At 45.0% G+C, this 14972-nt stretch overlaps 1 long non-coding RNA gene across 1 annotated transcript; it reads left to right on the top strand.

Moving 5' to 3' along the window:
* The first annotated feature begins 5763 nt into the window (after positions 1–5763).
* Positions 5764–11516, top strand: D14Ertd670e (DNA segment, Chr 14, ERATO Doi 670, expressed). Its single transcript, NR_105025.1, has 3 exons — positions 5764–5826; positions 8755–8883; positions 11144–11516. It is a non-coding gene; the product is annotated as a DNA segment, Chr 14, ERATO Doi 670, expressed (long non-coding RNA).
* The last annotated feature ends 3456 nt before the right edge of the window (positions 11517–14972 follow it).

Here is a 14972-nt window from a genome sequence, read left to right on the forward strand (position 1 = left end):
AATTGCTTATTTCTGGAGTTTTCCATTTAACATTGTCAAATCACATTTGAGTGAATATAACTGAAAGTTCAGAAAGAGAAACTACAGATAAAGGTAGGGCTGAGTGGGATAGGGAAACTGAAATATAAAGTGTAAAACCAGAAAACAGAAATAAAACACATACACAGATACAGGCCCAACTTTATATTAGTTTCAAAAGAAATAAAATGGCTCCATTAAGTCACTGTCTGATTCTATTTAACTGTCAGTATCTGCAGTATTCTCATCATGGAGGAGTATCTACCATGAGCATGGCCCTCAAAGAGTCCCAGACCTCTTTACTTCTGTGTCTGCTTGTGCCATTCCCATCACGGTTCAGCCTCTCTTTCCTCGCCACCTTTGTTATCACACTTATCCTCCATGCAGCGCTGGAAGCTGCACAGCTCTTTCAACACTGCGTTGCTTAGGACGTATCCTTCCTTATCCCCTCTGGCCATGCTGGACCCCATGGCCGACCCTCATCCTTTTGGCAACCTGGTATGATCACTCTTTACTTGGGTTACTATACTCCTTCCTGATACCACCTGCCTGTGCTAGCCACTTGCCCATGTGATACCCACACAATGCCTTATGGGTAGTGTGATGATTCAGCATAACCAACACCTTGACACTCTCTAAAATCACCTAGGAAGAGAGTCTCAGTGAGGGACGGCCTGGATCAGGATGCCCTTGACTACCCTGCCTTGATTACATTACTTGAGGTGAGAAGTCTCTCCCAGTGTGGGCAGCAGCATTTCAGGCGCTGCCCCTTGGACGGGATAAGAGTAGAGAAAGTGAGTTAAGCAGAATTATGCACACATTCGCCCCTCTCTGTTCTTGACTGTGGATGCGATGAGTCATTTGGGGACATAATTTCCCTGATTAAGTTGCTTTGGTCAGGATATTTTATCACAGCAACAGGAAATGACATTAAGTCATGGAGCAAATGTCCAAACTCAAAGCTGCTCAATTGAGTTTTTTCTTGTTCAATAAAGAAGCTCAAGGATGCCATTGAGCTCAATTCTACTCTACAAATCCTCACTAATTTAGCCATAAGACTTGAGCTGTATACTATAAAGAACCCCTACACTCAGCTCTCCTGACTGTTGCCAAGGGAAACCACCTGAATATCCTACCCTATTCCGAGTGCATGGCTCACATGCATTTTGAGCAAGCACACAGAAGGCTCTAGGATTAGAATCCATGTTTGGACACAGTGTTCCTTCACCCCAAACTTGAAATTCCCTGGTTGTTTTCCTAGCTTAAGAATTAGAACTTGGGTTGGAGAGATGGCTCAGAGGTTGAGAGCACTGACTGCTCTTCCAGAGGTCCAAAGTTCAATTCCCAGCAACCACATGGTGGCTCACAACCATCTATAATGAGGTCTGGCTCCCTCTTAAGGCATGCAGGCATACATGCAGACAGAACACGGTGTACATAATAAATAAGTAAGTAAGTAAGTAAATAAATAAATAAATAAATAAATTTTTAAAAAAATTAAAACTCTTTAGAGATCCCAAAAGGCTATTCTAGGGGATGCTGGAGACATTTCATCTGACCCCAAAGACCATCCTTGAAAAAGAATGACTTCAAGAACTCCAGCATGTTCATCACAACCATCTTAGCAGGGTCACTGGGGGTACATGCAAAATCTGACCTACACACTCAGTTCTTCTCCGAAGTTGGAGGTCAGACTATTACTGTTGCTACTTCTTAAGATTTCAGGTTTGTTTTTGAAATGAAGGAACATTAAATCTTGTGGAGAGAGTTGTAGTATAATGGGCTAGGGATGTAGCTTAGTAGGTCAGAGAGCTTGCTTAGCATGCACAAAACTTGGAGCTTGATCCTCAGCACCTCATAAAACTAAGTGTGGTGGCACACACCTGTAATCCTAGCACTCAGGTGGACAGATCCATAGTTCAAGGCCATCTCCTTCTATATAGCAAGTTCAAAGCCAGCCTAGTATTTATAAGTTATCATTTCAAAACAATTTGTGATATATATATATTTGTGTGTGTGTGTGTGTGTGTGTGTGTGTGTGTGTTTAGTAGCAAATGGACACTTTTATCACAAGGATACACAGATACCACACGAGTGCATAGGCTTGGTGCATACATGGGAATGTGCATACATATACCTCATTGTCTTACATAGAAGTCAAAAGTCTCTGCGTGAGGCTCTTTGTGAGTGTGAGATCCAGCATTCAGCCAGGATGTGCAAATGATGGGAGTCAACAGTGTCCCACAACCAGCAGCCTATGGCTGGTGTTTCCTTTCTGCTCCACGATGGTAAATCTCTGCCTCCTTACCTTAATAGCGGAGAACCATGTGCAGCCATTTTCCCTCTGTCATTAAATACTGACCTCAGATCTTGTCCATCCTGATAGTTTTGGATATTCTATGTTTGCTGAAGATTCCCAGATCTTAAGCGTTGACACTGTATTCAACCCATAAACTCCATTGCCTATGGAACAGTGCCATTTGGTGCCTTGTTGGTATCTTAACCCCAGCAACTGAAACAAGTCCATTTCTTTTGTTTTTCTCTTCCCAGATCTATTCTATAAATCTCACTTCTCTAATACAAGGTACCATGGCACCTTCAGTTCTATCTGCCTCTAACGTCTCCCTGTAGCAGAACCCAATTAACGCTACTCAAATCAACCCCAGCGGCAGTGGCAGTGCTCCTCACTACCTGCCCCAGTGTTCTGGGTTCCAGAATTAAACACACACACACACACACACACGCACATCCACACGCACGCTCAATGACTGAGTCACTTACTAACCCTCCACAAGGCTAACACACTCTCAACCGATATTCCTGAGTTATTACTGACTAAAATCTATATTCCATCTTTGCTGCTCTGGACCCAGACCTCTAGTCCCTTTGCTGCATTTTCCCACACCTACCTAATGACTATCTCTCTGTCTTTCTGTACCTCTCAGGCCTGATGTCTCTCTTCCTTCCCTGACAGGGTAGCTATATCTCTCCCTCCTCTTTGATCCCTTGCCCAGGAATCCCAAAAGTCTGGCCTCTGTCTCCCTGCCAGGCCATTGGCTGCCAGCAACTTTATTTACCAATCAAACTAACTGGGGGCAGGGTTCTCTCAGTTTCTTACATGTGGATATATGGATTCTTGTAGTTTTGGGGACCAGATAAACATAATACAAGTGGCATTGGTCCAAATCCACAACATCCCCCAATCCTCCCCACTTCCCTCTGTCTGGTGCCTAACACCTTGAGAACACTCCTCTTACCCTGAGAAGCTGTCCAAGCTTCTCAGAAAAGCCTGGACCCCATCCCACACTCTTAGCAAACCTGGTCTGCCCTTCCACTCTGTTAACTATTGTGAGCATTAGTTAATTAGGTACTTTCCCATTAAAGGCTAACCCCACTGACAGAAAGGAGCTTCCTTCCCAAGTTGCTTAAGTCATGGCTTTATCATAGCCACAGAAACGCTAAGTCGGTGTCTAAGGACTTCCAGGTCTGCGGCTCTCTCCACCCTTTGTATTATCTCATCTCATCTCAATATTGAGTAATAGAGGTAAGACATGTGGGACCACGCTACCAAACAGGCATAGGAACTGGTAAGGTTGAATGAGCTCAGACCTGGGGGAAGGGGACAGGGGTTGGGGAAACAGCTCCACGATTTGACAGCAGGAGCTGGAGCCATTCCCTCCCTGCCTGTCTCTGCACCTGCTCTGAAACTTGAAACCACACCTCACTGAGAGGACCATGGACACTCAGTCACGTAGTGTAACACCGGGAGTTCTTCTCCACACTAATGAGGCATCTAGACAGACTTAAGCCTTCAGCTAATGAGCTTCCCTTCCTGGGTATCCCTCCACCAAGGGCATTTAATCCCTGGTTCACCCTGTATAAAGTATTCACATCCACCATAAAAATAAAGCAATAAGAACAAGGAAGGATCATCTCAGAGAACTGCTTCATTATGGATCGCTGTGGGGAAGGCCTTTGACTAAAGAGCCATGCCTAAGACTCCCGAGGAAGGCTCTCTTCCCTCTAGGCCCTCACTCCCAATCAGGCCGTATTTTGCTCATCCCCCATCCGCCTGTCGGCGGGCTCCTTGAGGGAAGGTAGATGGTGAACTCCTGTTTTTGTTAATTGAGGCTTCCTTACTTTGTTTGTTTGTTTGTTTGTTTGGGGTTTTTTTTGTTTTGTTTTGTTTTGTTTTGTTTTGAGACAGGGTTTCTCTGTGTAGCCCTGGCTGTCCTGGAACTCACTCTGTAGACCAGGCTGGCCTCGAACTCAGAAATCCGCCTGCCTCTGCCTCCTGAGTGCTGGGATTAAAGGCGTGCGCCACCACGCCGGGCTTCCTTGCTTTTTATGGTATGTTTTGGAGAGGAAGCCAGGCCTCAGGTACTCTACCCCTCGGAGCTACAGCCCAATTATTTTTACCCTCACTTTATTTGCATATTTAACTAATATTACTAATTTGTATAGCTGAAAATTCCTATATTCACTTTTTTTTTTTTTTTAGTTTTGTTTTCTTTGTTTTTGAGACGGTTTCACTATGTATCTCTAGCTGGCCCATAGCTCTATACGTAGATCAGGCTGGCCTTGAACTTACAGAGAGTTGCCCACCTCTATCTCCCAAGTGTTTGGACTTAAAAGCATGCACCACCATACCTAGCTATGTTTACATTTTATCTACATGAATACTTAATATGTTTGTTTAATTTTCTCTCTTTTATTTACACCTACTGTACCTATATACCAAATAATAGTCTCAACATTCTGATTTTTATGCAGCTAATACTTTGCACAGAATCTGAAGATACATGCACAGCTGACATAAGATTCAGCTGTGTAACAACAGCTCTCAATCCTTTTGGCAACCCTCTAGCTCCAAAAAATATTTACATTATAGTTTGTAACAGTAGCAAAATTATAGTTATGGAGTAGCAGAGAAAATAACTTTATGGTACGAGATCATCACATTATGCAGAGCTGTATTAAAGAGTTGCATCATTGGGAAGGTTTAGAACCACTGGAGCTGGGCATGGTGGCCCATGCCTTTAATCCTGGCACTCAGGAGGCAGAGATAGGCAGATTTCTGAGTTCCAGGCCAGCCTGGTCTACAAAGTGAATTCCAGGACAGCCAGGGCTATACAGAGAAACCCTGTCTCGAAAAAACGAAACAAAAACAACGACAAAAACAAACAAACAAAAAAAAAATCCCAACCTCAAACAAAGAACAAAACAGCAAAAATAATTTTAGCCGGGCATGGTGGCGCACACCTTTAATCCCAGCACTTGGGAGGCAGAGCCAGGCGGATTTCTGAGTTGGAGGCCAGCCTGATCTACAAAGTGAGTTCCAGGACAGCCAGGGCTACACAGAGAAACCCTGTCTCGAAAAAACAAACAAAAGAAAAAACAAAAACAAAAAACAAAAAAAGGAAAGAGAGAGAGAGAGAGAGAGAGAGAGAGAGAGAGAGAGAGAGAGAGAGCCACTGGACAATGGTGTGAACCTTGTCCTTTGCAGGTGTCAGAAATCCATGGCACCTGGAACAGATGCCTCAGAACTGCCAGAAACCCATCAGACCACACATTTTCAAGCTGGATATAGTGATGTACCTCTGTAATCCCAGCACGCAGGAGGCTGAGGCAGGAGGATTGTAAGTTTAAGGTCAGCTTTGAGCAGCAAAACCCTGCCTGAAAAAATGAAGTGAAGAAGTACCCACTCCCCAGCCTCCACCACGCCTCAGACTTGTTAAATGAAACCTGGGCCACAGGCCTGAGAATGGCTACCACAAGCTGAGTGAGCTTCCCATTGAAATGACTAAGGTAACACTACCTGATTCCGTTGTGTGTGTGCTTAGACGGTTCTCAGCCCTTCCCACAAAGGCCACGTATCCCTTGGCAACACGTTTGAGATCTCCATGGCCTTGACTACGGTCCAGATGTGCTGAACAGAGTAATTGGCGAGTTATGTCTAAAATACCTATTAAGCTCTGCCAGGAGTGAATGTTTCAAGTTTACTCTGACGCTCATATAAATGTATCTGTGTGGTTTTGCCTTAAAAGCTCTGTATCCCTGAGCTCAGGCACCAAGAGACATTTTGAAGGGCTCAAGCCCCTCTTTGGTCTGGTTATTAATAAAAGGACTTAAAATTATTGTCTAAATCAGTATGGTTGTCAGTAAGTATCTCATGTGGATCATAAAATTGGAAGCCACACGAGATTTCCCACCCTCTGCTCCATGAGACTCAACCTCGCTCCTGGCCTTCCTCGTGCAGGAGGGGCTGCAGGGGAGGCTCCTTCGCTGAGCATTCCAGGACCCCACACCTCTCATTGAGTCCGGAGAGGTCCGGAGTTACTGCTGTGTTCCCAGCAAGGAATCCTTCTGTCACTGGTAGGAGGTGACTCTGTAGACTGAATTATGGGTGGTGAGCATGTGCCCCCATGGAAGCCTTCTGGATAAGAGAGATAGGCCCCGAAAAGGGGGTCTCTTCTGGGTAAGATGGATGGATATTTAAGGCCCTCATCCTGTTTTAGGAAGACAATATTCGACAGGAAACTCTTTCCTAGTCCCCCTTCTACACTAAATTGGAACGTAAAGAGTGGGGACTCTGAATCCTGGTTCAGTCTCTCATGTGAGGTCTGGTTTCAGTTTTGCTTGAATGAGTGACTGGCCAACTGTGTGGATTATTGAATGCATGAAAGGCAAGTCTGACCCAGAGAACTGACTGAACGTGTGACAGGCACGTTTGGGGTTTGTTTAATTGATTTCTTGATTTTGCTGTTGGTGTTTTTGTTTTGTCGGATCTGATCTGACCAACTGGTTAAAATTCTGCTGTTTTCCCGTATTCTGCCAACAGGTGGCACCCTCTGCCGATGTTAGCTCCTTGTTTTTTGATTTGTACCCCAGTGCTTCTCTTACCCGGGCCCTACAGTTGGGGGGTCTGTCCCCAGCCCTGGCCTTCTTCATGTGACAATGTCCCCCGGGACCTGGGTAGGCTGGATTCTCTGTGGGCTCTAGCGAGGGTGCGGGACGGAGCCCTTCACTCCTCTTGGCTCTAAGTGGAGCCTGGGCCTGGACAGTGGCCTTCGTGCACCGGTGCAGGGAGGGCTGCTCTCTTCACCTACTGCCCTGCCAGCTTCTAAGGCACCTTTGGCTTCCCAGCTTGAGGGCCCACCATACCCCATTCTGGATTCAAGTCCCAGCATCTGTTTTTCTGTCACATAAGACGCTTTTCCTTCCAGAGGCGGGTGGGGGTGGGGGTGGGGGGGAGTGGTTTAAAGAAGGGCATCACCCTTTCCTTGATCTCTATACTCCTTTCTCTACTTCAGATCTGCATAACTGGAAGACACAGAGTCCCTTTTTCTGATAAGCCCAAGCCCCCCACTCTCTTCTGGAATCTGTCCCATGCACCCGTTTCCCTACCTGGAATGTTTGTCAGTAATTCCTTCTGACCAGTTACTCCCAAAGGAAAAGGGATTCATGGGCATAGATCTGAATTGAGATAAAGGTTTTTTTTTGGGGGGGGGGGCTCAGCTGCTGGTATGAATGCTTTTAAAAAGCTACTCGATTTGAGGCAGTCTCTCCATCCAAATGGGACCCCAATACATATGCAGGTTCCCAGGCTGTGGACACTTGTCACCAGAATCTTATGACTGGAATTCAGGGTGCAGCTTGCCACCACTAATTTGTCTTAAACTACTGAGGCTCCTCCAGCCCCAGAAGAGTCTCCTGGGGCATTTCTTGAAGATTGGAAGAAACCTTCAGATCTTACATCTCTTTATTCATTAGCGTAAAAAAAAAAGTTAGAGTGTAAAATTTGGCTTTTGTCACTCAGTCAGCTCTGGACACCCATAAGAAAATCTCCAAAAACTAGAGGGCTTTTCAGGGATGAATACATCTCAGTCCATCAAGGTAAAAGTTAATAACTGAGACTCTACAGCAGAGGACAGGCAAAATGCCGTGGCTGCTGCTGAGCTCTACGAAGGCAAGCAAGGTTTATGCTGACTGCATTCCAGTCAGCTCACTCTGAGGCCCTACGGCTCATACTGCACTGTTCTGTATCCAAGGGAATGACCCTCAAACAAACAAACAAACCAAATTTACCAATGTAATGATGGCAATACAGGGAGTCACAGGCAGGTGGTGACTCACTCCTTTGTGGTGGTCTCGGACTGCTCTTTCTCCTTTTGGGCAGAGGTATTCTTTGAAAATTAGGTACCATTGTGATAGCTAATGAAACTCCATGTTCATGCTAGGCATCCATCTTGGTACCTAATAGCTGTTTTTCCCCCACTCAAGCTCCTAGAAAATAAATTCTTGGGAACCCTGACTCCTTAACCCTCTGCCCAGAAATGTACAACTATGGCCATCTGCTTGTTATGATATGAATAATTGCTGATTTTGGTTTCTATAACCTGCCCATTCAGACATTCAAGGACTATTTTGAAGTCACCTTGACCATCTAATCTTAGCAGAGAGGAAAAGCTCTTCTGGGTTTCATCTTTAAAAGACCTTCTTTCACCTGCCTCTGGATAGCATATCTCTGATTTGGGCCAAAGACTGTGGGTGACCCTGCTGGTGGCTTTAATAAATTTGATTAATTAAAATCTGAAATGAGTCTAGGGATCTTTTCTGGGTGTTCTTGAATTCCATAACACCATCATCTCCTTTACTCTTCAAGAAACTCAGATTTTCTTTACCCCTGCCTACCAACTCAGCTGAACTGCTCTCTGTATAAAGAATATCTTCTAGTTCTCCCAGATGCCACAGCAGAAACAAATCCAGACCCAAGGACCCTGCTCCAGGATTTGCAACAACAATTCCCTAAGAAACAGGCTGAGAGAAGTCCTCCTGGCATGGCACCACCACCCACCAGTTCTGGTAAGTCTCTTCACTATAGCCACATCAGTGAGGTCTGGTGATATCCTTGGAAGCCAAAAGCTAGACCAGAAATTGCTCCACCTATCAAGGGGCTGTTTGAAAGTAATTACCTTACCCCCATGGCAGTTGGCTTGGAATTTACCTTTCCTGCCTGTGCATAAACCAGAGACCTCAGGTTATCAGTCAGTTCAATATCTCCAAGAAGCAAATAAATGGACAGAAATCATTCCTCTCACAGTTCCAAATCTCACCAGACTACCAGGTCTATACAGAAGTAAGCCTTAAGAATGCTTACTTCTTTCTCTATTGCCCTGGTGCCAGTTAGCCATGCCATGTTTGCCTTTAAATGGTCTAATCCAGTGTGTAGTGAGACTAGCCAGATAACCTGGACACGACTACCTGAAGAGTTCAAAAAGCCCCCTACACTCCAAAAAGACATTACAAAAAAGACTTAACAGGATTCCGGGTGTCACAATGCAGGCCAACTCTGCTCCAGTATGTAGATGATATTCTATTGACAGGCACCAAACACTGCCACCTGTTTGAAAGTCACAAAGACTTGCTCCAACTGCTCCATACATTTCATCTCCAAGAAAAAGACTCACTCTGCCAAACAAAGACAAGACCACTCCACAAGGTAGGAGAACTTTCAACACTACCCAGAAGGAACCCATGTCCCCCAAACCAAGAAGCAATTAAGATAACTATTGGGCATAGTAGGTATTTCAGGCTCTGGATTCTTGAGTTGGGTGAAATAACTCAGACCCTGTATTTTGTCACTGGACAGATCCGCCTTTAAAACAGACTGAAACAGAGGAACAAGCTTTTGGGGACCTAACACAGACTCTAACTCAAACTTCAGCTTTAGCCACCAGATATCACTAAACCATGCCACCTTCTCATTCATGAGACTCAAAGGATGTTTTGATGCACACCCTGGCACTCTGGCTAAGGCCCGTAATGCCATCTTGTTTGCACAGCATAGCCACAACTGCTACACAAGTAAGGGATACTGACAAGCTCACCCTGAGCCAGAACCTGACTTCAACAGTTCCCCATGCTGCAGGAGCCCTCCCAAAGGGACAAATGACTAGTGGGTGTCAAGTACACTCATCAGTCAATACCAGAGTCTATTGCTTGATCAGCTCCATCTCACTTTTCCTGGGGTATAGTCTCAACCCTGTGACATTGATGCCTGATGACAACCCTGAGGTCCTCCTCCCTGACTGTGGGACCTTGCTGGACATATATCAGGCTAGCCACCCAGACCTCTAGGACACTCCCCTACTTGAGGCAGAGACCTACTGGCAGCTGAAGGAAAAAAGGTTAAAAAACAAAGACAAAATTGTTGCTTTCCTTAAAGCAATCTGTCTCCCCAAGGAGGTGGCTGTTATCTATTGCAAGGTGCATCACGCAGCCAACACAGTTGAAGCCCAAAGCAATCACAGGGCAGATGAGGCAGCCCAACTAAAGCAGCAGAGATTTCTGCAGAGCCCCTTTCTGTCTTGCCCATTGCTTTTCCTGGTACCCAGCTCCTTCCCCCATCCATCTAGTCCCAGGAAGAAGGGGACAGGAACAGTCCCTAGAAATACTAAACAAGATACAACTGGACCAGGGATCTTACCAGACTGAGTGATTATCTTCCAGGCACCAGATTCTACATCTCTGAGAGATGGTTGCTCAGGGTGCCTCTTAATATCACTCCTGAACACAGGTTAATCCAATGCAAAGACCAAAGGATTCCCCACCATTTCTCTGAAGAGGCTAGCCCCTGGTGAGAAATGGAAAGTTGATTTCACAGAGATGAAGGCTTCTCACATAAGGTAATGTTAATGTTTGTGAACACCTTCTTGGAATGAATAAAAGCTTTTGCTACCTGGAGGGAAGGTGCTCTGACAATGGTCATGACTCCTTTCCACGTGATTATTGCTACACTCAGGCTGCTCCTGTCTATTGGATCAGATAATGGTCTGTCTTCACTTTCATCATAGCCAAGCGGTCAGTAAGGCCTTAAATGTAATCTAGGAGTTCCACTGTTCCTACCTCAGAGCTCTGGACAGGTTTAACTTCTCTGAATTGATTTTGGAAACTGGTGAAAACTGGTCCAACCTGTTACCTCTGGCTCTTCTTAGGACAAGATGGATTCCCTATAAGGCAGAATTCACTCACTGTGAGAATATGTTTGGAAGGCCATTCCCTTGTTGCCCTGTTTAAGAGATCCTATCATTGAGATCAGTCACTTTTCAAGTCTCTCCAACAGGTCCAAACTACAGTCCATTCTAGGGATGGAGACATCTTTCCAGGTCCTTCTGCAGTGCCTCATCATTCATTTTGACCCAGGGACCAACATTAAGAAGTTTCAGAAAAATGGATTGACACCTGCCTGGAAAAGACTTCATGCCGTCATCCTGACAACACCAGATGCAATCAAGGTGGAGGGATATCTGCCTGGATTCACCACTCCTTTGCCAAACCTGCTCCAAACCAGGACCAGAAATGGACTGTCTCATCTGGACCAGATCTATTCAGGCTAAGACTCTCTCACAGTAGAGCACATGATTAGTTATACACAGCTCTTCCCTTTTCTGCCTCTTGTAATGATAGTCTCTCAGTTACTCTTAACTCAGAAACTTATTTTGCTCCCATAGTGTCTTAGTCGGGGTTTCTATTCCTGCACAAACATCATGACCAAGAAACAAGTTGGGGAGGAAAGGGTTTATTCGGCTTACACTTCCATACTGCTGTTCATCACCAAGGAAGCCAGGACTGGAACTCAAGCAGGTCAGGAAGCAGGAGCTGATGCAGAGGCCATGGAGGGATGTTCTTTACTGGCTTGCCTCACCTGGCTTGCTCAGCCTGCTTTCTTATAGAACCAAGACTACCAGCCCTGAGATGGTCCCACCCACAAGGGGCCTTTCCCCCTTGATCACTAATTGAGAAAATGCCTTACAGTTGGATCTCATGGAGGCATTTCCTCAACTGAAGCTCCTTTCTCTGTGATAACTCCAGCTGTGTCAAGTTGACACAAAACTAGCCAGTACAATTGACCCCTTGTCAACTTGACACACAAAAACATCACTAGTAAGCCTCAACCCTTACAATCTTATTCATCCCCATTCTAAATAACTTTAAAAGTCCCACAGTCTTTACATATGCTTAAAATTTCAATCTCTTTAAAATATCCATCTCTTTTAAAATCCAAAGTCTTTTTACAATTAAAAGTCTCTTAACTGTGGGCTCCACTAAAACAGTTTCTTTCTTCAAGAGGGAAAATATCAGGGCACAGTCACAATCAAAAGCAAAAGTCAATCTCCAACTGTCCAATGTCTGGGATCCAACTCACGATCTTCTGGGCTCCTCCAAGGGCTTGGGTCACTTCTCCAGCCAGGCCCTTTGTAGCACACGAGTCATCCTCTAGGCTCCAGATGCCTGTACTCCACTGCTGCTGCTGCTCTTGGTGGTCATCTCATGGTACTGGCATCTCCAAAACACTGCATGACCCCTTCAGTCCTGGGCCATCAATTGCAACTGAGGCTGCACTTTCACCAATGGCCTTCCATGGCCTCTCACTGTGCCAAGCCTCAGCTGCTCTGCTCAACTCCTTCATGCCTTCAAAACCAGTACCACCTGGGTGACCCTTACACATTACCAAGTCCAGCCACAGCACAAGGTACAACTTTGGCTATATCTGGAACACAGCCACTGTGCTTTCAGAAAATACTTCCCAGAAGATGTCACCTCAATGATGCTGGTCTCTTCTTAATCACCGCTAATTTCTTAGCTCCAGCTAACCAGCATCAATAGTCCCAGTAATGCAAAGTTTTTGCTTTAGTAGTTCTGGTATCTTGTTAATCACAGCTGATTCTTCAGCCCCAGCTAACCAGAACTACAGAATCTTCACAATCAAAACAGGAATGGCCCTGAAAAGAGTCTTTAATTTTCCCTCTGAAATTTCACACACCAGAGCTCCAACTTCTGCAGTGTTCTCAACATTATCTTCCAAGCTCCTACACAACATCCGACAGAGGTCTTAACAATGGATGGATCTTCAAGCCCAAAGTTCCAAAGTCCTTCCACAGTCCTCCCCAAAACATGGTCAGGTTGTCACAGGAATACCCCACTCCTGGTACCAATTTGTCTTAGTCGGGGTTTCTATTCCTGCACAAACATCATGACCAAGAAACAAGTTGGGGAGGAAAGGGTTTATTCGGCTTACACTTCCATACTGCTGTTCATCACCAAGGAAGCCAGGACTGGAACTCAAGCAGGTCAGGAAGCAGGAGCTGATGCAGAGGCCATGGAGGGATGTTCTTTACTGGCTTGCCTCACCTGGCTTGCTCAGCCTGCTTTCTTATAGAACCAAGACTACCAGCCCTGAGATGGTCCCACCCACAAGGGGCCTTTCCCCCTTGATCACTAATTGAGAAAATGCCTTACAGTTGGATCTCATGGAGGCATTTCCTCAACTGAAGCTCCTTTCTCTGTGATAACTCCAGCTGTGTCAAGTTGACACAAAACTAGCCAGTACACATAGGAACTTAGTTTGCCTGTACCATGGGTCTCACCTGCTGTATGGCCTCAGAACATCTGTATAACAATCCAGTATTAAGTATTGTTGTGTGTGAACCCCCAAGAGAATTTTTATTCAGGATCAGAGGGGGGCCTTTTATTCCCCATTTGGACAGGAGAGAGTTCCCTCTCCTCATTCCAGTGATGATAGAAATGCTGCAGGGACTGCTGCCTCAAGTTCTAAGGCCCTAACTGGGGGAAATGGGCCCACAACAGAGAAGTTATCAGATAGAAGCAGACCTCAGGCTCCTTCAGTTCTCTCTCTCTCTCTATGCTCCATGTACAGGTAGAATCTCTGATAGAAGTATCTTCCCACACCAGTTAGGCTTAGACTCTATTTTCATGTCCCAGAGAGGACTTTACATGACACTGGGAGAGGCTTGTTGTTTCTGTACTAACAAATCAGGAGTTATCAAACAAAGAGACTTTACAAAAAGTTAAAAATGATTTAGATAAAAGACAACCTGAAGCTGGGCATGGTGCGCATGCCTTTAATCCCAGCACTTGGGAGGCAGAGGCAGGCGGATTTCTGAGTTCAAGGCCAGCCTGGTCTACAAAGTGAGTTCCAGGACAGCCAGGGCTATACAGAGAAACCCTGTCTTAAAAAAACCAAAACCAAAACCAAAACCAAAACCAAAACCAAAACCAAAACCAAAACCAAAACCAAAAAACAAAAAGACAACCTGAGCATAGATTAATTTCTGGTACTATAAAATGTTGAATTAGAATCATGGCTCATAAGTCTCCTCACTGGCCTGGCTGGCCCCTTATGCTGCCTTTTTATAATACCTACTGTGGGGCCATGTATAGTAAATTACTTATAAGACCTACTGTGGGGCCATGTATAGTAAATTACTTATAAGACCTACTGTGGGGCCATGTATAGTAAATTACTTATAAGACCTACTGTGGGGCTATGTATAGTAAATTACTTCCTTTAAGCTAATTATCCTCAGGACTCAGTATTTACCCCTTAGCCGAGATCAGAGGTTTGAAAATAACTTTTAAAAAATTGGGAAATGAAATGACCAAGGTAAGACCATTCTGTCCTGTTTCCATGTTGTGTCTGCTTAGACTGTTGTGTCTTCACCCTCTATGCTCCTTCCCACAACGGCCACACCTGCCTTGGCGGTACACTTGAGATTTCCATGGCACTGACTATGCTATAGATATATTAGCCAGAATAATTGGCAAGTTGTATCTAAAATACTCACTATGCTCTGCTCTGCCAGAAATGAACATTTCAAGGTTACCCTGACCCTTGTCTAACTGATGTATCTTTGTGGTTTTTTTTTTTTTCTTTTAAAATGCTATATTCCTAAATTTAAGCACAAAGATACTTTTTGAAGGCTCAAGTCTGCTCTTGGTCTGGCCATCAAGAAAAGGGACTTAAAACTTTTCATTGGCCTACTCAGTGCTGCTGGCAGTAACTATCCCAAGTGGATGGTTTGTTTATACCACTGACCTCCACCAGGAATTCCCAGCTCAAGCTCCTTCTTGGGTCTCTGCTCTCCCTCCCC

The sequence above is a fragment of the Mus musculus genome, chromosome 14 (genome assembly GCF_000001635.26).
Source record: "Mus musculus strain C57BL/6J chromosome 14, GRCm38.p6 C57BL/6J".
Classification (NCBI taxonomy): Eukaryota; Metazoa; Chordata; class Mammalia; order Rodentia; family Muridae; genus Mus; species Mus musculus.